This window comes from Notamacropus eugenii, chromosome 4 (assembly GCF_028372415.1).
Source record: "Notamacropus eugenii isolate mMacEug1 chromosome 4, mMacEug1.pri_v2, whole genome shotgun sequence".
Taxonomy (NCBI): domain Eukaryota; kingdom Metazoa; phylum Chordata; class Mammalia; order Diprotodontia; family Macropodidae; genus Notamacropus; species Notamacropus eugenii.
The window spans coordinates 32,279,465-32,303,422 of NC_092875.1; the positions used below are offsets into that span (position 1 = coordinate 32,279,465).

The window sequence follows — 23,958 nt, forward strand, 5'->3', positions numbered from 1 at the left end:
GGGGTCCCACAGGAGCAAATCTTCTCCTTACCTTCTAAATTGGAGAGCGGCTGCCTGACAGGCTAATGAGGACTAGAGGCAGGTGTGGAGAGGCAGCCTGGATCTTCCCAGGTAGTCCTGAATCTGTACTTGGAGGAAACAAGATATTCAAAGACTTCTTGCCAGGGGAGCCCCAGAATTCCCCTGCTATTAAAAATCAAATTCTAACTTGGAAAGTGAATTTATTCTTCCTGATTGCCGTTGTTCTCAGCCAGTCTTCAGGGAGCGTCAGGCATTGCCAAGGGACTCAGATGGCTTTCTCCAGGCACCCAGGTGGAAAGCAGCTCTGGCAATCTCATTTCCTCTTACTTGGAGGGCTCAGCTCTTTGTCTCTTCTGTGCTCCCTGGTCCATCCCAGCTCTAGTTCATACTCAGGTGGACTAGAGAATGTTGGCCAGCTGTGCAGGTTACATTGTGCTGTGGACTGTAAAAGGAGCACCAAATATAATTATTATTATTTTAATTATTGTTATCGAGGTGATGAATGGCATAGTAGCTAGAAGGTCGATTTTGGAGAAGGACTTCGGCTTCAATCTTCCCTCTAATTCATACTGACTGGGTGACCCTGGGCAGGTTACTTATCCTCTCCAAGACTGAGTTGGAGAATTGTTGCCAATCTATATTGATAGTTTCCTAACTAGTGTGAGAAAGTTGCATGGGAACCAAGAGGTTATATTGCAGATCTCTTTCTGTGGAGGGGGTTTTTTAGCCTTCCATGGAACTCTGTCACAAGGCTGGATGAAATGAAGGTTATTGTTGGTATATCTAACACTTAAACAATCTCTAATCTGCATTGGTGAAAAAGATCTCTCACACTGAGACTTTACTATACCTTCCCTCTCCCCCACGATGGAAAGGCATTAGTTAGCACATGGCCAGGGTGAAATTTATTATTGTAGTTACTATTTTCAACATTTTTAGAATGCCACACTATTTGCAAAATACTTTGCATGCATTATTATATTTGCATATATATGCATACAATAATATATTAATATATTGCACAATATTAATATTATTATATGTGCATGCATTAGAGCCTTACCACAACCCTGTGAGGAAGGTACAACTTATAGTATCCCATTTTACACATAAGCCAACTGAGGCACTTAGCTGTTAAGTGTCAAAGGCAAGACTGGAACTTAGGTCTTTCTTCAGGAGCCACCCTGTATCCACTATATTAGCTCCCAATAATGATAATAGTAATGAGCATATCATCATCATCATTGCTACGTCTTGCACTGTGGTGCCTACATGACTGACCAACATCTGGGTCTCCCCAGTTCTCTGCCCAGTGTTTTGGATATCCCAGCAGATGCTCATTTCAATATCCCTTATTCACCCATAAGGCTCTTGTAAGAATGGGGCGAATCATGTTTTTCCCTTATCAGAAATCTCATCTTGCAGACTATTTCAGGAATATGTTCAGGGATGGTCAATGAGAGTATAGCAGAAAGACCTCCCCACCCACCCCCCCCGCAGTTTGGAAATCTCAACCTCAGCTCAAACCCCCATCCCTGTAGCTGCTAGTCCATTCCCTGTGATTGCCTGCCATCTACTCTGTAGGTATCTTGTTTATATATAGTTATTAACCTGTCTCCCCAGAAGATATTCTTATCCTTTTAGCACAGTGCTTGGCACGTAGTAAGCACTTAATACATGCCTGCTGAGCGACTGGCTGCCAGTGTGACCCTAGGCTGGTGAGTTCCCTTCTGCAGCCCTCCATTTCCCCCGTGTTTCCTAAGGTCCGTGCGGACCCTCTGGACTGGGGACCTGGAATAGCTTGTCATCTCAATCTGCGGCTTTACTCACCGCCGCATTGTTCGCGGATAACTATCAGATTAGCCCCAACGCTGCTCTGTGGTTAAAGCAGCATCCATTTGCTGGTGGGTTGGATTTGAATCCTGTTTCTCCCCACCCCTGTCCTCACATTTTCTGTCTAATGAGCTTTCGCTGTACTTCAGGCCCTTTCCAATTTCCAAGCCCTCCCTGCCCTCTCTTGTCGAAGTGGGCACCCCACAGCAGCCCCAGACACTTCCCGCTATCTCGCCCTGTCAGATCCTCTCATCATCCCACAGACAAGCTCACTGCTTCTTGCTTGTGGTGTTAGCGTTCAGAGAGCGCTGGGGGGCTTAAGCTTACCCCCACCCCCACCCCAGGATCTGCCTCCGAGCATGAGGACCGAACCCCCAGTTTTCTAGAAACCACCCCCTCCCACCCCAGCACCTCCATTTTCCCATCTCCCTGACAGTCGGTGCGGAATTGAATTATAGCGGCGAGCCAGCCACTTTCAAAAAGATATCCCTGTCTACGGAGATTGATACAGCGTGTCAAGGCTACGCGAGCCCTCCTGTTTTCTCTTGAGTCTTCGGCATTCGGGAGACGGAGGAAATCACATGGCAGCCGGCTGAGATTTCAGATTTATCCACTCATGAATAACAATCAAGCTAGGTAATTCGCAGTAAATGGGGATCCAGATTGACTAATAAGGAAGGCTTTCACCCCAAACTGGGACTAGGGAAAGAGACGAACAGCCAGCATCAGCAGGGGCAGGTGTGGGGAGGATGTGACTAGAATACCCGAAACTTGGCAAAGCAAACCCAGCAAGGTGCCTGCCCCCAGGCCCCCGGAGTACGGGACACAACTTGGACTGGGGAGGGAGCGAGGCAGACAGCACTGTCCACCTGGATGTTGGGTTTATGTGACCAGCTCCAGCCCTAGCCATGGCGGGCAGCACAGTGATTTATGGCTCTGTTTGCTGTTGTTCTCCATCAGAGCTAGGGGAGCCATGGGAGGAGGCGGCTAGAGTACACCCCCCAAGGTACCTGACCAGAGCCAGTGAAGGTTGGCAAGTGGGGGAGGGGTGGGGTCACGGTGCCCACCGTACCCAGAGGGTGATCCCCTGCCCTCTGGAAGTGTATGTCCCTTGTTCTAGGACCGATCGGAAAGGGGTGGGTCCTAGATGGTTTCACACATTTGCAGATCTTGAGCTGCAAGGAGCCAGGGATGGTCTAGTCTAACCCCCTCATTTTACAGATAAGGACACAAACCCAGAAAGGCTAAGCAAGTTACCCAAGGTCACACAGGCACCTCAGCTGGGATCTGAATGAAGATCCTCTGCCCCTTCCATTACTCTTCTCCTCCCCTTGGTATCAAAGGGTGACAGCAGACAGAGAAACCAGGCCAAGGCTCCTAAAAGCATCAGGGGAGTGGAGGTGAGAGGGAAGTTTGCTGCCTTGAGAGTTGATTCCCTAGAGGAGGATCATGACAGTGGCAGAAACATGTTTTAGCTTGGTACAGGGGAAGGGGAATCAAGTCATGAGCAGACTGACTAAAAGGAGGGGTTGCCTTGGGAGGCAGGGGACCACCCCACCCCACCTTACTGGAGGACTTTAGGCCAAAGCTGGATGACCGATTGAGGGCATGTGTGTGGAGAGGGATGCTTGGTCAGGTTCCCATGGAATAGGTGGTGATGGAGAGGATTATCTAGCCCACCCACCCACTCTTCATTTTAGAAATAAACAAAGAGGCCCAGAGTCAGTCACAGAATCCCTGATCTCTCTTCTAGAGATCCAGCCATCCAGTCTAACCAGATGAGGAAGCTAAAGAGTTAAAGCCACTTCAAGGTCACATAATGAGTAAAGGGGCAGAGTCGGGCCTTGAATCCAGCTCCTCAACCTCCAAATCCAGGGCTCTCATCCATGCTTACAGTATCAGAAACAACCTTGGGCATCCCCAGGGAGTAAGGAAGGATAAGTCACTGAGACCCAGGGAAATGGGAATTGCCTAGAATGTCAAAGGAGCTCTCAGACCCTCCAGTTACACCCTGCTTCTGCAGATGAGGACCCTGAGGCACAGGGAAGGGACTTGCCCATAGGTCACAGAGCTTGTGGGAAGCAGAATCAGCACTGGGTGCTAAGAGGTAATTGATTCCAGCCAGACACCATGGAGGCTCAGGCTGAGAAGCCTTAAATGACAAAGCAGTCAGCATTTATGAAGTGCCTACTATGTGCCAGGCAGTGTGTACAATGCTAGGGATAAAAAAGAGGCCAGACCCATTCCTGTTTCAAGGGAGTATTGTAAGAGCGAGAAGATCATAGGTGAGGACACCATGAGTCACCGTAAGGAGACCTGGTGGGATGAGGAGAGAGTCCACCTATACCCCATCACCCCCACCTCCATTTCTGCCATCCCTTTGCCTCTGGCCTGCTGGGGCAGGGTGTTCCCTCCCTGTCTGTCAGGCTGGAGAGCTATGTTTGTGTTTTTAACAGGTACTTAGTGGGGATTAGCAGAGAATAAATCATGCTTAATCCTTTACCTTGCTGGCATAATACTATTTTCTTTGCTGCATTCCCTAATTGTTTGGGGACATTTACCATCACTAAGCAGCTTCTCCCTCCCGTTCTTCCCTTCCTCCCCTCCTCAGGCCTTTGATCAGGCAGACAGATTGGACTTCATCTGGGACCTGGGCATGGCCCCCTTGGGAATAATCTTGACTAGCCTTGGGTCCCACTTGGTGACCACTGCATCCTGTCTCTAATGTTCTCACCCAGGCAGGCTCTGCCTCTCACATGCCTCGAGCTCTTGTCTGAGTCTCTCATCACTGTCTGCCTCATGTGAGACTTATCTGTGTGTTACAAGCATGCTCCATTCCCCTACCCTGTGGAGTATAAGTTTTTAGAGGGCAGGACTTGAGGATGAAGAGACCAGATTTGGAGGCAGAGGCTCTGGGCTTGAATCCTAGTGGCACTGCTTACCGACTTCTGTTTCCTTGGGTACCTGACCCCTCTGCCAACATGGAGACCCAAATTCCCTCTTTGGGCCTCAGTTTTCTCATCTGTAGAATGAGAATGTGAGGCTTCCCCCTGAGAACTCTTCTATCTTTGATCCATGGCTGTCATTTTTAAAATGTGTATATCCCTAGCACCTGGCTCATAGTAGGTCCATGAATTGCAGGGCACATAGTCAGTCCTTAGAGTTGATTGATTGATTGAATCATCCCTTGAGGTCCCTGACATCAGAGCAATCCTGCTTACAATCAGGAGGGAGCTCATTTGGTGGAAAAGGAGCTTTCTTTAAAGGGCACCTCTGCAGTGACTGTGGATACAGGACATCTGTTGCCCAAATCTTCGGGCAGTGGGGAGCTTCAGTAGCTTAAATGTGGGACTTGGTGATACTATATAGCAGACAATGCTATGCACTAGGGGAACTCTTCTCTGGTTGGATTCTGGGGTTTGGTCATCTAAACAGTGCAGGGAATTGAAAGGGATGCTGATTTGGGGTCTGGAAGACCCTTGGCCCTTACTACTTTTATGACCTTGGGCCCAATCACTTCATCTCCTCAGCCTCAGTTTCCACATCTGTAAAAGGTAGCCTCTCCATTTCACAAAATAATTATTCAGTGATCTCAGGAGGGAAGAATGCTCACCTGGGGGGATCCAGTTTTCATCCTGAGGGTCCTGTATAGCTTTATTTCGGGATCCAGGAGAAGCAGAGGAGCTATCTGTTACTGCAAATTGTAGCTCTGGGGAAGTAGGAGAGCCTTATCCTCGTCAGGTGATGGCATTTTCAGTGTGGGCAGCCACCCCCACTCCCATCTCAAGAAGTGTGTTCTCCTTCCTAAAGGATGTGAGCCCTGCTGGTTAGTACAGTGACTGGAACGCACACTCATAAATGTCTTCCAGGCAGTTTCCAATTCACTGAGCACCCTCCGCAGACCTCTCACATTGTCTAATATAAGAAGCCCAAGGGCTGTTGGCAGTCTTTGTACACTGGGGAGGTACCAAGGTCACCTGCCTATCATTTGGTACAATCCCCAGGGCATGTCCACCTGAAGGGTGGGATGTCTCCACACTGGCTCACCTCTGCCTGTTGCTGGGGCGTCACCTGGGGGCCCTAAGTGAGTGGCCCAGTCTCCATGGGGCAGCTGGAGCAGTGATGGCATGGGGAGGTGAGGGGCACAGAGCATTCTGCTTACCTCACCTTCTTTGCTGTTGTTTCAGGGGCTACTCTTCAAAGGTGTATGCTGTATATGGGCCTGCGCTATACCTGACAGCCACCAAGGCAGCTTGAGTCAAGCTTAGAGCCCTGAAGGGCAGCAATAGGAGGGCCCTGACATGGAATATCAGAGCTGGGAGAGCCTTTGAACAAGGAATGTCTGAAATGGGAGGGGCCTTAGAACAGGGGATATCAGGGCTGGGCAGGGACCTTAGAACAGGGGATGTCAGAGCTGGGAGAGGCCTTAGAACAGGGAATGTCAGAGCTGGGAGGGGACTTAGAACAGGGGATGTCAGAGCTGGGGGACGCTTAGAACGAGGAATGTCAGGGTTCTTAAAGACCATTAATCCACCCCAAATTCCACATATAATAGAACACCAGAGAAGACCAGTAACTTTTCTAAGATCATACTGCAAGTTCCTTAGTGGCAGCTGAGGATTAAACTTCTTGCCTTCCTAACAGGTATCTACTACCCAATGATTTAAGAAATAAATCTGCCCCTCACTCTTAACATGACACAGGACACACTCCTTAATTCCAGGCCTCAGCTTTCTGTTGCTGAAGGCTTACAGACAATCCTCCACCGCATGAAATGCTCAGTTTTACGTGGGGCAGCTCACAGCACCTGGAAGCAGCAGCAGAAATCGTGGGTTTGACTCTCAGGAAAGGCAGAGCTTCATCTCAGGTCTTGTCTCGGGCTCTTCATGCCCAGGCACTAAATCAGTGCTTAGTAACTCACTGGTATACAACATTAGGGGGTCTTAGCACCTCCCATCCAGTCCCCTCATCTTCCAGCTGAAGAAACTGAGGCCTAGATACTGTAAAACTACTAAGTGTTGCAGTCTGGATTCGGCTCTGGGGCTTCTGGCTACAAATTTCTTGCTATTCTGTTGTGCCCACCCCAACTGGAAAAGGGCTTTTGCCCTCCCCCCACTCCCATCCCCTCATACCTAATAAGCCCAGAACAAAATAACTCACAGATCTTTTCTTCTGCCCGAGTACCTACTTGTATTTGGAAACTAGCCACTGTCAGCTGAGATTGTGATTATGGAGGCATCGTGTTGACAAGGCATCGGGCATGGAGGGAGGCAGGAGACTTGGGTTCCATTCTCAGCTTCCCCACCTGCCATTGGTGTGACCCTGGGCAGATCACCTCCTCTTTCTTTGCATCAAAGTCCATCTTTCCTACACTGGGTATGCCCAACTCAAGGCACATGTGTGTGCCTGTGTGAAGTGGGAGGCCAGTAGAGGACACTTCTGTGAGGATAGGAAGTTTTGCAAACCTTGAGCCAAAGTGAAATCCCTGTGTAAATGTCATTGAAGACCATCTAACCCACTCCCTCCCCATAGAGGGGAACTGATTTACCCATGTTCTCATAGGTAATAAGCAACAGAAGCAGAAGTTGAACCCAGGCCTCTGATTTGAAATAGACTGCTCTTCCCATAGTATCTTCTTGGAGGAGACCTCCCAGGCTGTCCTGTCTGACTCCCTTATTTTACAGAGGAGGAAACTGTAACTTTTACTATAACTGTAAATTGAAATTATACAGGGAACGTCCAGGTGGGTTTTAAGTGGCATGCCCAAGGTCACAGAATGAGTAATCAGTGGAGGGCAGAAACTGAACCCAGGTCCTCTGTACCAAGAGGCAGCATCCTCTCATCCAGGCCATCCCTTGTGCTGGCGGGCCTGGAATCTGGCCTTCACAGCCTAGCAACAGAGGCTGGAGATATTCATGAGGGGCTTTGAGAATGGATGACCTCAACTTGTTGTTGTTGTTAATAATTTTTATTGTATTAGAAGCAGGGAGCTTAGTCTTTGTGATATATCCCCAGCAGCCTGGAAAGGATTCATTTGGTGCTGCCTGTGTTCGCCTGCAGGTCGGAGGACTCACTATTACTCTTCCTCATCTCGCACTGAAGAGAGTTTTACGTGGGCACTCAAAAGGACTTGTCCGGCACTTGCCAAGAAACACCAGCCACTTTCTCATTTTCCCCTTGAGTAAATCCCCTACTCTGTTAGAGTTAGACCTGGTGGAGAAGGTTTAGTGATGGTAGCTCCAAGCTGGGACGGCAGGTAGAGAACCAGAGTCACCTGTCACTATAGTGGGACCTCCTTCCTCCCTCCTCCCCCAGCCCCCAAAAATTAACCAAGAAAGAGATTAGACAGTTGGTCATCTGAAAAAAGTATTTAAGTTGGTGTGGGAGGAGGGGTATAGGTGTGTAGGTGTGTGCATATATACCACACAGTTTAAGTGGACTTCAGGCTCAATACAAGTTGACAGTATAATATGTCTACCATAAACATTATTGGAGTTTTGGACTGCCTGTGAGAGGCGTGGCATTCAATACTAGGGAGATGACTACCCTGTTGTCCTCTGGCCTCATCAGACCATGCACATTTTAAGATCTGTGTTCTGCTCCAGCCACTCCCAGGCGTGCAGAGGAGGATTTCTGGGTTGTCAGATGACTCCAGGATCCTGCCTCTAGATTTGGGAGGGCCTTCAGAACTCGGTTCTTCTTCCAAAGGCCGTTCTTCATCAGTGGAAGCCTCAGTTTCCTCAATTATGGAATCCATTTCCTCCCTTATCCTGAAGTCGCTCACCCAGGGCCACACAGCTAGTAAGTGTCTGAGGCCAAATTTGAACTCAGATCCTCCTGACTCCATGCCCAGAGCTCTATCCACGACCCCACCTTGTTAGCAGGGCCTTGGGGAAAGGGAGGATGAGCCTCATGTGTCTAGGCCTATACTGTTTTATGTTGGGGTCACGTAAACCAAGAGATGCCTACACAAACAAATGTTAAGAACAGGTCTGCAGTCTTCTGCTTGGTTGGAATTGGATTGTGAAACAAGTGGCCCCATCATCTGGCTTTTGGAAGACTTTGTTTTGGGAAGATTTTGCTGTTGGGGGGGATCTGTCATTGAGCAAGTCCTTTCCTTTCTGTGGGTGTCAGTTTTCTCATCTGTCAGATTCGATTGAGGGACTTTTAAGGGCCACCCCACCCTTCCATCCCCAGCTAGATATCAGGCTAGACATTGACAGGCACTGGCAGGTAGTCGAGGAAGGTGCTGGGCAGCCTCAGCTGTTGTACGGGGGAAGGGAGGTAGTGGGAGGAGGCTTTGGAGAACATTGGCTTTCAACCTGTGCTCCAGGCAAGCCAAGAGCTCCTGGAAAACATGTAATGACAGGCACTATCCCTTTGGGAAGCCCCCAACCCATTATTCCCTTCAGAAAATTTTTAATCAGAAAGAGTCAGTGGAATGAGATCCTCCCCTTGAAAAATATGGCGTGTGCCCAGGGGCAGAGCATCCAATATGAGCATTTTCTGACTTCCCTCTCCCTCACCCCTCCCACCCTGATAACATTTCAGACAAAAATTCGAGGCATGACAGAAGCATCTCTCCAGGGCACAAGACAGGAGCCTGGCTTAGTATGGCACCTTGCACATAGTAGGTACTTAATAAATGTTGATTGGCCTGCAAGAGGGCAGATTTGAGAATGCTCCCTGAGTTCTGAAGGTAAGGAAATTTCAAAGAGAACATGTGAGAGGCCAGACTGAGAGTCCACGTCCTGGAGCAGGTCCGCACTCTGGATGTCTGTCTCCCCCTTGCTTAATGGTCATTGGCATACCTGACCTAGTTTAATACAACACAGCTTCCCTTCACATGAGGGGTTTGGGTCCAATGATTTCGAATGGCTGAGTGTGGAGAGAGGCCAGGAATCAGTCAGGATGGACTCTAGGTCAAATCCTGCCTTTCACTCTCACTGATCAGGTGACCTAGTGGCCGGAAAGTCACCTTTTCTGAGCTTGGAGCATTGTTGTGAGACTCAGATTAGAGAATGGGGGAGACTTTGCAAAAAATGAAACCTTTATATAAATGTCATTGTTACTAGTGTTGTGATTGAATAAATAGTATTAACATTATAGATTAATAATATTATTGTTAATCGTATGATGGGGGTGTGAGAGCTGGCTGCTGTCAGGATAGAAGGGTCCATGATGACACGGGCAACCTAGTTCTAAGGAAAGTGCCCTGGATTGGAAGCCAGGAGCAGAAAATCTGAATTCTTTCCCTTCTTTGTGCCGTGAAACCCTTGGGCAGTCAGTCAGTCTGGTGAAACCTAGAAATGCTTTCTCAGACACATGTTCTGAAAGGCATAAAATAAAACACACAGGATTACAAAGGAAGCTAATTATGCTAAAATGCAGTTATCAAAATAAAAGAAAAAAATCACGGGCCCCAAATTAAGAACTCCTCTTCTTGAACACTAGCTTCTTGAGGACAGGCATTCTTTCATTTTTATCTTTGTGTCCCTGATACCTAGCACGGTGCCTAGAATGCAGGAGGTGCTTAATAAATGCTGATACATTGATTGAATGGATTAAAATTCTGGCTCTGTGACCCTGAGCTGGTCACCTAACATTCCTGGACCTCAGTTTCCTCATTTGCAATATAAAGATGTCTTGGACTCAGTGATCTCCAAATATTCTTCAAGCTGTGAAACTGTGGTCCTAAGAAATAATAGAAATCCAAGGAATTGTCCTTTGGTGAACAATACTGTTTCCTGAAACTCAGGGTTGATTTTCTTTTTTGGGGGGAGGGGGGGATGAAGGAGGCAAAGCAGGATGTGTGACTTGAATAGTATCTAATAGGGATTTTTTTTCCTAGTGAGAGAAGTAGGGAAAATTGATTTTGTATTTCTTGAAAAAATAATAAAATTGCATTTAAAAAAAAAAGAAAACCTAAAAACACCACCAAAAATATCTATTGGGGAAAAGGGAGAAGTTACAAACTTGGGTTCGATGGCAGCCGGCTCTGTTCCAAGTCCCTTGTGAAGCCACAGACCGTCTGTGCCTCAGATAAAAGAGGGGGGTGTGGGGGGATGGAGTGAAGAGGAGATGATAGCAGCCGATGGGGTGGCTGAAGGCATGAACATTGGACTTAGTTAGAATTCCGCGGTTAGATCTTTTCCTTCTCTCTGATGGCTGTGTGTGATTGACACTTACAAATTACCCAGCCGAAAGTGTGGAGTCTTTGACCCCTGAGTAACATCTTTGGCAAGCCTGAGATTTGCAGGCATTTTGTCATCTAATTACTACAAATCCCTTGAAAATTCACTGGCTGGTGAATTTTTAATGCGGGACAATTTCAATGTGATGCATTGCCCAGATGGGCTCACTCATTTCTACCTCTCTCTTTTTTTTCTTTTCTTTTTCCCCCCCTCTCCCTTTTCCCATCCCACTTTTGACTCTCTCCTCCTCTCTCTTTCTTACTATTTTTTTAATTCCACAAACTGTTTCATGAGCTCAGAGATCCCCAACCTGCTCATTTCTGTGTGTTTGGGAACTGGGGACAGGGTGATGGTTTAACAGAGAAGTTGGTCAGTTCCTGTTTAGAGAGCTACTCGTGGCTCAGACCAGCCACTTCTTCTGATCCCCCAGAATAGAATCTGTGTCCCGTCATTCAGTCATTCTGGGATGCCACACAGAAACAGAATTGTCACTGGCCGACTTTCCTCGCCAAAAGTGCATGGGTAGCATGATTAATAAACGTGTTTCTTTTTCAAGTTACTTGTTAGTAGAAATAGCTGATCTCCTTGGGTAACTGAGCTAGTGGCTTTTCTGAAGCTGGGTACTGTCTATCTATGATCAGTCATGTTGTCTGATCTCATTCTTTTTCTTTCTTTTTTCTTTTTTTTTTACCTTTGCCTCTTAGGTACACAGCTGGGCCTCCTCAGCAAGAGCTGATTCTGGAGAGAGCTGATTCCTTCCTGTCTTCTAGCCCTGGCTTGTTTGAAATGGAGGGGAGGACACACTCACCTGGTACCATACAAATTCAGCCCTTTCCAACCTCCAAATCAGAATCCAACAATGCAGACACAGATGTGGAAAACTAAGTTTTCTCAACCCAAGAGCCACACATCCTCCCCACCCCAGCCCCCACATTTAGAAACGGATTCTACAGAGAGGAATTTACTCCTGGTGCAAAAACTCTGTCAGCAAGAAGAGCAAGACGGGGTCTTAAATTCACGTTTGGGGGTGTGGCCTTTTAAGCCAGGGCATTGACCCTATCCACTGAACAACAAGGCTCGAGCTCTGAAGAATTCTCTCTCGTATTAAAAAGGAAAAGAAATCAAGTGTAGTGAGTGGAGTGCTGGATTCGGAGTCAGGAAGACCTGGGCCCAAATCCCACCCCTAACACTATTTTGTGACCCTGGGCAAGTCACTGGAGGTTAGTTTCCTCATCTGCAAGATGGGAATAGAAACAATGCCTACCTCCCAGGGGTGTTGTGAGGCTCAAACAGGAGGCTGTGTGGGAAGATTTTTGTAAATCTTTTAAATGCTAACTAAATGTCTATTTTTGTTACTATTAAATGTCAAGTGGACTTTCTTTCTTTTTTTTTTAAGAAGTCAGATCTTTCTTATATTATGTCACCCAAAGCATTGATCCATGTGGACTTTCCCTTCTGAACTTGACCGAAAGGGTGGGAATATTGTCCACTGGGCACAGACTGGTTGTTCACCCTGTGTAGATAAGCCTCCTCCATCGCCTCCACCTCTTTTTCCCTCCCTCTTTCCCCCTATTCAGAGCAAAAAAGAGGTTTTGCTTTTCAACCAAGCTCCTGTACATATGTACACAGCTGATAAAATATTCCACTTCGCCCCTTCTCCCAGTGGGACCCGCTGTCTTACGGGAAAGGGTATGTATGGCAGCAACAGATTACATGTGTCGCCTGGAAACAGTGGTAGGGTGGGTTTCTCTCTCACTATCCTCTCGCTCTCACTCTCGCTCTCTCTTTCTCCCTTCCTCCCTCTTTCTCTCCCTCCCTCTCTTCATCCGTCTCTCCCTCCCTCTCTTCTTTTCTCCTTTCTTTCCCCCTTGTCCTCTTCCTCCTCTCTTCAGTCTCTGTTTCTTCTCTCCCCTCTGTCTCTGTCCCTCTCTTCTCTCCCTCTATCTCTCCCTTTCTCTCTCCTCTTCTCCTTTCCCATTTCTGTCTTTCCTTTCCTCTCTCCCTCTCTGCCTTTTGCCTCTTTTCTCTCTCTCTCTCTCTCTCTCTCTCTCTCTCTCTCTCTCTCTCTCTCTCTCTCTCTCTCTCTCTTTCTCTCTCTTTCTCTCTCTCTCATCCATTCATTTATTCTGATTCCTCCCTCTGGTTTCAACAACAGTGCCACCACAAAGAAAAAACTTGTCCCCTCTGAGATGCCCTACATTATGATAAATCTTGATGCATCCTTGAGATGGAGAAGATCTTGCAGACCCAGGGTCTCCACCACTTGATACTCCCTAGACTTGGGAAAGGGGAATGGGGAGAAGGGGGTGAGTAGTTAATGACATTTTCATCCTCACTGAGTTTTATTTTTATAGCGTTACCAAGGGTTCCTCTGCCCCATTTTAAGGGTAGATTTTCCCAGTTTACAGTTGTGACTTTTAACCACTCATGGGTAAGATTCTGCAGGATATAGCAGATTACCCACATGCCAAGATATCCTGACTTTTCATGTTGAAGTACTTAAACCCTGCATAGTTGGCCAGAATTGGTGGCTTTGATAGTGGAAGAGAGAGACTGAATGGGTGGGTGGATGGATGGGTAGATGATGGACAGATGGACAGAGATAGAAACATACATACATAGATGCATAGACAGATGAAGGCTTTGGGGAGAAAAGGTGGAGGGTAATCTCCAGGGGAAAAAAGATACATTCAACCCAAATCCAATAGAAATACAAACATGGTACTTCCTGTTTCTGCTCTCAAGGCATCGGATGTAACTTCAGCTGAGGTATTTCAGAAATGCATTGATTTCAGTCCATTCCCACCCCGCTTCCTCATAAGCCAGCCTTCATGTTTCTAATGAAATTTGAAGGGTACGTGGTACGGTGGAAAGAATGATAAACTTGGGGTCACAGGACCTGCGTTTGAATCTCAGCGGTACCCTATAATACTACCTCTGTGATCTTTGAAGCTAATTGCTTACCTCTTTCAACCTCAGTTTCCTAATCTATAAAGTGGGGATAATAATAGCACCTACTTCTAAAAGTTATGATGAGAGTCGAGTGAGATAATACTCATAAAACACTTTGCAGACTTTAAAGTGCTCTATAAATGTTAGCTGCCATTACTATTTTATTATTATATAATGATATATTATACAATTATTATATATTACGTATAATTATTCATACTATTATTAAGACTACACCAGGGCTACCCTTCTAGCTTTCAAGTGTCTCTGTGGTAGGGTAGAATGAGTGAAGAACTGGGAGTCAGGAAATCTGGGTTCAAATCACAGCCCCTGCACATATTAACTATGCAAAAATAGTCAAACCACCTTCATTAAAAAGCCAATAAATGCTAGTTGACTGACGTTGCTTCTGAACCTCAGTTGTCTTATCTGAAGTGTAAAGAATATTTGCACGTTAAAAATGATCGATTCCCTTGTTCTCACCAGCATTTTGTGCAACGTTGCGGAAGGTCCTCTCTTAGTGACCTCATAGAATCTTAGATTTAGAGGTGGAAGGCCATCTACTCTAACTGCTTTATTTTTTAAAATAAGGAAACTGAAACCCACAAATTCATACAGATAGTAAATGGTACAGCCTGGATTTAATTCATACAGATAGTAAATGGTACAGCCTGGATTTTAACCCGAGCCTTCCGACCCTGGGCCATTGCTCTCTAGGTACCATGTCGCTACATATTCAAAAGTTATTAAAATAATGATCACAACAATAAAGCAACATGGTCTAAGTGTGTGAGGAGCCAACCTCCAAGCCTAAATCTAGCCTCTGGCATCCTAGCTATGTGACCCTGAATGTGCCCCCAACTCCTGTCTAGGTGCTGTGTTTCAGGGAGCTTGCTCATCTGTGAACATCTTCATGAATGAAATCCTGAGTCCAGATCCCCAAAATACAAGTTGGCACAGCCCTGGCAGGCTCTCACTCCACATTTCGTGATCATCACAACGCTGGGATGTCGGTCCTCCTCTTAGACCCATATTACAGTCTGAGGAAACTGAGCCACAGGAGGAACTCAGTGACTTGGTCGGAACCACACAGTTAAAAGATATCAGAGGTGAGAGGACTCACCTTCAGGTCCAGCATGTTCTCCCGCATGCTACTGCTCACCATGTATCCAAAAGGAACATGCAAACCCTTATGTTGTGCCCAAGGTGAGAATGGGAGTGGGGAAAACCAGTGCTACTAGAGGCATCAAGAAAGGCTTCTGGGAAGAAGTTACACTTGTAGTGTTAGTAAGATGTGGGGAGTGGGCTAAGGAGGGAGAAAAAGTACAGATTTTAAACACAAGGAATGTACACCTGCTCAGAAAGACCCTAGACATCACATAATCCAAATCTCTCATTTTATAGATGAGAAGCTGAGGCCAAGGAGGTTCAGTGACTTGCCAAGGTCACACAGAGGATTCTATATTGAGAACTAGAAGGGGGTTTAGAGGTCACTTAGTCCAATCCCCTCTTTTTACATAGATGAGGAAACTGAGGCCTGAGGTCCTACACATAGTAGACATTTTGATGTCTAAGCTAAGCTTTGATCGCAGTGTCCAAGCCACCATGCTGCAAAAAGGTAATTGTTTGGTTTCTAATTGAGGGCTCCTGGGTTTGTTTTAATTTGTAGGAAGAAAGGCAGGAGACCATGAGGACAGAGTATATGCGTCATCTGGTGCAGGTGCTGTATTGGTTGGTTTTGCTTAATTGTTTTTCTCTTGTCAGGAGGGGGATGGGGAGATGAGAACCACAAAATGACAGATAGAAAGGCCTCAACCAATACAATGTATTTTTAATTGCCTGCAGGGGAAGTTTGAATCATTAATCAATTGATGAGCATTTATTAAATGCCTACCATGTACAGGTACTATAGATATTTATAAGCATTCAATATGTATGTGTGTGTGTGTATGTGGATATGTATTTGTGTGTGTGTGGATATGTGTATGTGGATATGTATGTGTGTGCTCATATATATGTGTGTGTATATGTATACATATATATATACACAGACACACACACATGTATATATATATATATATATATATATATATATATATATATATATATATATATATATATATATATTCTAAATATTTACAAGGTATTCCAAAAGCCTTAGTGCCATTTTAAGCTATTAAAGCTAAAACCTGTGCTAAGAACTTTTGGGACACCCTGTATAATATATATATATATGTATATATATATATCAGTCAATAAATATTTATTAAGTGCCTACTATGTGCCAGGAATTGTGCTAAGTACTAGGGATATAAAAAGAGGCAAAAGATAATCCCTGTCCTCAAGGAGCTCACAGTCTAATTGGAGAGACAACAAGCAAATATGTATAGTATACATATAGGTCTATGGGTATGTAAATGTATATACATACATGTATATATGTTATCAGGTATAGCCCACACACAATCTAGGGAATTAAATGCCTACAACTATCTAATGGCTCAAATTTCCCCTGAAGGCAATTGAAATTAAATATGTGTGTGTATGTGAGTATACACATATGCATGTTGTGTATCATGTATGTATGTATTACACACACACATGTATATAAATGGTGTAAAGGTGACCCTGGCTCCTCTAAGCCTCCTATGCTATTAGGCAAAAGCCCTGACAATTTCTGAGTTAGAAAGGCTTCAGTGAATTGACCATAAGCATGGGCTAAGTGCTTCCTCTGGGTCAGGCTCTGTGCTCAGTGTTGAGAATACCAGAATAAAAATGAACTGCAGTCTCTCCCCTCAAGAAGTTTACAATATAGGCATAAAGAAGCAAAAGTGGAAGGAAGGGATAGTCCTGGAAAGAGACTGTAATTGTCAGAGGACCAGCTTAGCTAAGCCCAGAGAGGCTCAGCACCAGTTTGGGCAGAGCCACTCATGCCCTCCACCTATGTACAAGTTATAGAGGGATCAGAATCTGTCACAGTAGAGGGAGTACTCACACCAGGATGATCACAGATGCCTGAAGCATTAAATCCCAGTACCCTAGGCTATATATAATAGGATCCTAGAGTCTGAGCTGGAAGGGACCTCAGAAGCCACCAAATTCAATCCTTCCATTTTACAGAGAAGGAAACTGAGGTCCACAGAGGTTATCATGACTAAGTTCACACAGATAGTAAGACATCAGAGATGGAATTTGAACCCAGACTTTTTACCCCTCAAAGCCAGTGCTTTTTTCCATTAAAGAGAATTAAAATGCCACCAGTAAAAGACAATGAAGAGTCAGGAGTTGGGGGTAGGGCACACAGTTGTAAAGATACAAACTGAGACTGGTTGTCAGGAAGAACTTCCTAACAAGGAGGGCTGTCCCAAAGTAGATAGGGCTACCTTGAGAAGTAGTAGGTCCCCCCAGCTGTTGGTCTTTGGACTGGAGGACCACTTGAAGGGATGTCATAATGGGGATTCTCCTGGAGAATGTGAGTAAGACAGGATGGTCACTAAGGTCCTTTCCAATTCTAAAATTTTGTGACCCATTAGGGAATATCAATAGGAAGAAAGAAAAGATGAGCAATAACTCACACCCCAACCCCTTCTGGGTTTCCCTGTCACTGTCAAGGTCTATCATCATCCTCTGAGTCACCCAGGCTCAAAATGTTGTCATTCTAGATTCTCCACTCTCTCTTACCCCACATACCAATGAGTGACCAAGACCTGTCAATTTCACCTCTGCAGCATCTCTTGTCCATTTCATCTTTGTAACATCTCTGGTCAATTTCACCTGTGCATCATCTCTAGTTGATTTCACCTTTGCAGCATTTCTTCCCCATTTCACCTTTGCAGAATCTCTGGTCAATTTCACCTGTGCATCATCTCTAGTTGATTTCACCTTTGAATCATCTCTTGTTCATTTCACTTTGCAACATCTCTGGTCACTTCACCTTTGCAGCATCTTTTGAATACACTCCCTTCTTTACTCTGACACCACCCCCACCCTGGTGCAAGCCCTCATCACCTAATCCCTGGAATATAGCAGTAACTGCTGGTGAGTCTGCCTACCTTGAGTTTCTCCTAACCCCAGCCCCATTCTCCAATTTGCTGTGAAAGGGAAGCTCCTAAAGTCTACACTTTAGGGTTAGGGTTACTTCTGGTCATGTAGTACTCCTAGTCAGTAAACTCCACTGACTCGCTATTAACAACAAAAAGCAGTTATTAAAAAACTACTGTGTGCTCAGTGCTGGAGATACAGAGAAAGGCAAAAGACAGTCCCTGCTCTCAAGGAGCTCATAATTTAATGGAGGAGACATGAAAACAACTCTGTACCAACAAGATACACTTCCAGGATCAAATATGCCTTCCTACTCTTTACCACCTGGCCCCTTCATACCCTATGATCCAGCTACATTGGTCTATCTCTGGGTCTTTGCACTGGATACCCCCCAATTCTGTTTCTGAACTTACTGACAGTGGTCCTTATACCTTTTCTGTGCTATAGTAAAACCCACACACTCCCTTCTCAGAATAACATTTTTAAATAATTGAAGAAAATATTAAATTTCAGTTAAAGGTCAAGGAAAATTAAAATATCCTATTTTTTCCTATTCAAATTCATGGATCCCCTGAAAGCTTTCCACTGGGTCTGTGGCCCCCCAGTTAAATACTCCTGTTCTGGACTGAGCTCAAAATCCTTCTTTGAGAGGACACTGCCATTGCTCCCAGCTCTAGCATCTTCCCTTCTGAGTTTACCTTCCATCTTCCCTGTGTATATATTTCTGTACATGTCTAGTTATTTACATGCTTTTCCCATTAGAATATATGCTCCTTGAGGTCAAGAAGTATTGTGTTTTTTTCTTTGTGTTACCAATGCATAGCATAGTATCTGGCATATTATAAGTACTTAATAAGATGTTTGTTGACTGAATGAATAAATGACTTGATGCACAAAGAATGGTACAAAAGACAAAGGATTACAGGATCCTATGTTAACCACCATTTTAGCTCTGATACCTTAACTAGGTGAGAACATGTCTCAATCAAGCAACTATGTCCCAGGAATTGTTTATAGATTATCCATCCAGTTGAGAAAAGAGGAAATTCCAGAAATTGGACAGAGTATAGAGAAAAGCTGAACCTTCCCTGAGAAGGACCCACTGGGAAGGGAAGCCCTTAGCCAGATCTCCTTCCTCCTTGACTGGAGGTGGACTTTCCACCTCTGAAGGGTCTAGAGGATGTTGGACTTACCATCTATCCCAGCATCATAATCATTGGGGATAGCTTTGGCTGCCATATTCCCATCAGGGTCATAAATTGCTTCCTTAGATCAGCTTGTAGACCCTAACTGGACTAATGGTTCTACAAAGAGAGCAGCAAAGAGTTTACACCACGCCTGAGAGGAGCTTCCTAAGCACTCTATAAATGGGAGAAAATAACTTTTAGCAGCTAGGAATTGTTACACCTTCTCCATTGTGCTTTCTAAGCTTGAGTCCACTTTACCCTGGACTGGTTGTATCAACTCTTTGTACCAATTATACCACTTCGGTAAATACCCCCTTTCTAAAAACTCCTTAAGGGTTGCTAAATAATTCTCAGTTGATAATCTTAAAGGAAATTGAACCAGTGGGGGCTCAAGTCAGAGGTGTTGGAGAAAACCCATCATGGTTAAAGAATAGTGGTGTTGAAGAATTGCACCTCAGGGGTGTCCCTAAATCCCTGAGGGGGAGATGTAGGCTGCCTACCTCTGGGAACCTGATTCATCAACAGAAATGAGAGCTAGGATAGGAATGCCTCAGAGCTATATTTGACTGGATTGTTGTTGTTCAGTCATGTCCAACTCTTCATGACTCCACTTGAGGTTTTTTAGCAAAGGTACAAGAATGATTTGTCATTTCTTTCTCCAAGGAATTTTACAGATGAGGAAACTGAGGCAAACAGGGTTAAGTAACTTGTCCAGGGTCACACGGCTAATATCTGAGTCTGAATTTGAATTCAGGTCTTCTTGACTCCAGACCTGGTGCCCTATCCACTGTACCACCTAGCTGCCCAGAACTGATCAGAGTGAGGGAAAACAGATGAATAACCTTAGTGCTCTTCTGGAATTCACCAAGTACTAAGAGACCCAGAAGAAGGCCTCCAAGTGCTAGACGCTACACTACAGTGAAAAATGAAATAATCCCTGCCCTAAAAGAGCTTATACTCTACTGAAAGTTATATAGAACCTCCAGAATGTTTCTAGGGTCATAGACCTGGAAACGACCTTAGAGACCATCAAGTCCAGCTCCCTTGTTTTATAGATGAGGAGGCCAAAACCCAGAAATTTGAGCTGATTTATACACAGGCAATATGCTAATATGACACAGTGAAGTCTATTATGAACAGGGTTTTTTGTTAAGTGTATATTGAATTGCACATGGTAGTTCCAACACTGTCCTGTTTGTCTGCATCCCCTTCTTTAACTTCCTTCTGTTCTGTGTGGTTTTTTTTAATGTTTCGTTGACTCTCTTTACTCTCTTGTTGCAGGGACGGTATAACTATCACTATCCCTCACAACTTGACTCCGTCCCCAGTATAGTTTGCATATTTTGTATATTTACTTATCTGTGCACATGCTCTAACATAGTAAAATGTTAGATCCTTGACTGAAGGGATGGTTGGGTTTTTGTCTCTTTATCACCCAGCACCTAGCATGGTGCCTGAGGCTGTAGCAATAGGTGTTTAATAAACCCCTTGTTGAATTAAATTAAATTGTCAAGAATCTCATTGTATGAGAAGTCCAGGAGGGGTGAAATCTTCACCAGCAAAGGAAATACCCTGGTTAATGAAAACATGAGTCCATTGGAGTATTGATAGACTATAGAACAAGACCTGCCAGTAATTCAGGAACCATCAGTCATCCACAGCATACAAGAATTTTAGAGTTGAAAGAGACCTTGGAGACCATCAAGTCCAATTTAGACATGAGCAAGATTCCCACTCTACATCTCAAGGCCTAGCCCTCCAGCCTTGACTTGAAAACCATAGAGTCTTCTGATTCTACAAGGTTGGTATTCATTCATTTGTTCAGGGAGGACAAGCTCCTCTGGTGTGAGGATTTGCTGAGCCCTTTTCAGGGCTGCTCATATACCTTTGCTATAGACCTTCACCCAGCTCTTACTTGTGGCACCAAAGAGCTGTAGCATGTGTCTACCATGTCTTGGTAGACAGTCTAAATAAAGTTAAGAGTAACCAACAGGCCATGAACTCAGTGAGTTAGGAGGATGTCTACCCCGAACATGTGAAGACTTCCCCTGGTGGAACGGGCAGATTAGAACAATTTGGCCATGAAGGTGGCTGAAGCAGGCACTGTGGAACACTTAGACCTTGATCAGACATCAAAGATCCACTGCATCCCAGGCCATCAATGGTTATCCTGACTTTTGTCCTGCCACTGGACTTCAGTGACTCAGGAAGAGAGAGCAAGGCTGACAGGCTTGTGCAGTTCTGCCTCATTTAAATTCAATTCACTCAAGAGTCAAGATATTACCTCGTGATGTGATTGGTCTTCTTCCAAACAGGAAAATAACATTTAATCAACAAACATTTATGAGGAACACTCTGTGCAGGAGTGGTGAGATGGAGGAAACCTTTTGGACAGCACTAATGGTTAGAAAGCATTTCTTTACACAGAGCCAAAACTCGCTTCTCTGCCTCATTCATCCACAGTTCCCAGTTCTGTCTGCTGGGACCAAGCAAAGCCAAGCTAATCTCTCTTCCACCTGACAACCCTTCACATACTTGAGCACAGATATCATGTCAGCAAATCAACAAACCTTCCTTAAGTGCTTATTATTATGTGCCAGGCACTGTGCTAAGATTGGGGATACAAATACAGGTAAAAAGAAGACAGCTCCTGTCTTTTTCATCTCTCATATTCTGAAGGAGTTTTCATTCTAATGGGGAAGACAGAAAGAGGAGCAGTATGACAGTAGAAAATGGAGACAGGAAGTGGAAAACAACTCCAATATCTTTGCCAAGAAACCCCAAAAGACGTCATGAAGAGTCAGATCCGACTGAAAGAACTTAACAACAACAAAATGGCAGTAATGTTCAGGTGGTGACCTGAACCCTTTCTCAGATGGACATTATGGTTCTGGGAGGAATTCACCAATGCAGAAAGGGGAGGGGAGGCATGGTGCAAAATCCTATGAAGCCTTCTCCAGACTAAACACTCACAGCTCTTCTGCCCAGCATTCATATGATGCGGACTAGAGGCCCTTCACCATCCTTGGTTCCCTTCTCTGAATGTTCTCTGACTTACTTGTATCCCTCTAGAACCCAGAACTGAACCATCACTCCAGACAGGGCAGAGTACAACAGGAGGATCACCTCTCTTGGGCTGGATGTGGCTTCTCAACACAGTCCATGATTGAATTAGCTCATTGAGCTGGCACAGCACACTACTATTCCACAGTGGGACACCAACTACCCCACTCGATTCATAATTGTAGTATAGATGTAGGATAATATAATATTAAGGCCCCTAGGTGACACAGTGAATACAGCATTGGACCTGAAGTCAGGAATATCTGAGTTCAAATTCAGTCTCAGACAGTTACTAGCTGGGGGAGTCATTTGACTTCTATTTGCCTCAATTTCCTGATATGTTAAAAATGAGGATAATATTAGCACTTACCCTCCGGGGTAATTGTGAGGATCAAGTGAGATAATATTTGTAAATCACTTAGCACAGTACTTGCACCTATTAGGTGCTATATAAATGTTAGCTGTTCTTATGAGAAGCATGCAACATTAGAGGTAGGAGTCTTAAAGAGAATTTAAACTAATCCATCGTTTCACTGGAGAGGATACAAGTCATGAGACTTACAAAGTCCTGACATTGCAAATATTTTGTATTGATTTGCTTCTTGAGAGTAAGAAGTATTTCATTCTTTGTATTGTATCCTCACCTATTGTAGTACCTGGTAGTGTAGGTGCTTAATTGATGCTTGTTGGTTGATTGATTGACTTATCTATGTACGGTGTTGTACCCCCACCCCTAGAAGATCAGCTCCTTGATGGCAGGAATGTTTTTTTTTTTATTTTTGTGTTGCTTATTGCCAGTTCTCAGCATGAAATCATACAGTCATAGATAGAGATGTAAGGGACCTCAGAGGTCATATAGTCCAACCATCTCATTTTGCTGATGAGCAAAAGAAAGAGAAGTGAATCACCCAATATCACGCTGTCATCTATAGCATGTCAAAGCACCCAGAACAGGTTCCTCCCTGCTCTGACATTGTCTATTCCAAGGTCCCTTCCATTCCAGCATTCACCATGTCCCCAGTCTCAGGGAGAATGTACTAATCTTTGGAACTATTGCCCTAGGAGTGGGTTATCCTTATTGGTGAGAGATTCCTGAGTTAATGGAAAATCACTAGCTCACTATTGCCTCCAAAATAGAGGAGGCTTCGTGTCTCAACCAGCCCTCTATCTAGGTCATCTTCCCATCTGCCCTTTTTAAATTTTTTTAAAACTTTTGACTAGCTAAAGAGGCCATTCTTTGCCTCAATTCTTATTAAACCTTAACTGTTGACTGAGACCTGTTAAAGACCTTAGCTTAAAAAGGTCAAGGTCTCCCACTTCATCCTGGGCCATCTCCAGTTGACCTAATCTATATATGGCCACTGGACCTATAAGGCTCTGCAAGCTGGTGACTTTGCAAAGACCTCCTTCACTTAAATCCAATTCACTTGCAAGTCATGGTGTCACCTTCATCTTTGAGAACAAAGGACAAGCAATAACGTTTGCCCTGCTGATCTCCTCCACCTCTTCTACCCCCTCCCTCCAATGATAATCAAATCAATAATACCATTGCTTCAGGAAAGGACAGTGTTTATCAACAGCCCTATGGATCAACTCAGCAAGCCCTTTTAGTGGTCACCTCTCTCCTGGAGGTATTGCATCCCCTTATTAAAATGTAAGATTCTTGA

The 23,958-nt window shown here is 44.8% G+C and overlaps 1 protein-coding gene across 2 annotated transcripts in view; it reads left to right on the top strand.

The window, feature by feature from the left end:
- Positions 1–23,958, top strand: part of RBM19 (RNA binding motif protein 19) — a 234,456-nt gene that overhangs the window by 179,709 nt on the left and 30,789 nt on the right. The window contains exon 25 of one of the 2 annotated variants that reach the window (XM_072600361.1): positions 11,753–12,427. The exons of the other annotated variant lie outside the window; for it this stretch is intronic. The gene's annotated coding sequence lies outside the window, so the exon portion shown is untranslated. Of the gene's footprint in view, positions 1–11,752; positions 12,428–23,958 lie in introns of those variants that run through there. 2 annotated transcript variants of the gene reach the window in all.